Raw genomic sequence first — 945 nt, forward strand, 5'->3', positions numbered from 1 at the left:
CTTTCCAGTGATGCACAATTTAGCTTTGGGGCTGCAATGAGATACCCTTGTGGTGTAAGTTGCCACGTCTGCTCTTTCTGATGATGACTCCTAGGACAGTATGACAGGTAATCATTAGAACCTGGATCCTGGTAGACTGTAGGGTCTTTTTGGTCTATCGTTGCAGAGGGATTTATGCTTGTAACTCCTATTAATGTTAATAGGACTTGCATGTGCAAATCTTCCTCCTGTCGATGAGACAGTTGACCCCAAAAGAAACATTCTTTAGAGGTGGACACTGTAGCAGATCTAGAAGCCTCAGTGAATTGTCCTATTTAGGATTTTATGTGTGGGGAAAAAAAATGGAATAAGTGTACCGGCTTAGCAGAGTATTTTCTCCAGAGCTTGGAAAGATGAAATGCTAGCACTTAATTTTCTATTTCCATTTCTAAAATATGTTAGAAACTACTGCTCCATGTGTACTATTAACATAGCATTTTTTTCCTCTTATTTTTAAAAGTAAAATAATTTTGCCCAGGGTTGTGTTGAAATCACATTTTAATAAGTTAATACTATCCTGAAAGTTCTGGAAATTAACATTTTAAAGCTATATAATAGGATCCAGTCTCATAACAATCAAGGAAATGCAGACAAACCCAGGAGATATATTTTGCTTATCAAGTCGGCAGAATCCCAATACTGATAATAGCCAGAGTGGTAAGGACTTAGGGGAAAAGACACTCATACATTGTGAATAAGAAAGTACATAAATAGGTTACAGCCTATTCAAAGGGCAATTTGGCAGAACCTGTCAATTTTTTTTTTTTTTTTTTGCAGATTATTAAAATGACATTTTTAATATTTACAAGTTTTTTCATTGCCACTTTATCTTCAGGCAGTACATATGAAGGAGTATTACATGGGAATATTGCATGATACTAAGGTTTGTGATATGAATCCCATCAC

The sequence above is a fragment of the Trachypithecus francoisi genome, unplaced genomic scaffold, assembly GCF_009764315.1.
Source record: "Trachypithecus francoisi isolate TF-2019V2 unplaced genomic scaffold, Tfra_2.0 Contig01451, whole genome shotgun sequence".
NCBI lineage: Eukaryota > Metazoa > Chordata > Mammalia > Primates > Cercopithecidae > Trachypithecus > Trachypithecus francoisi.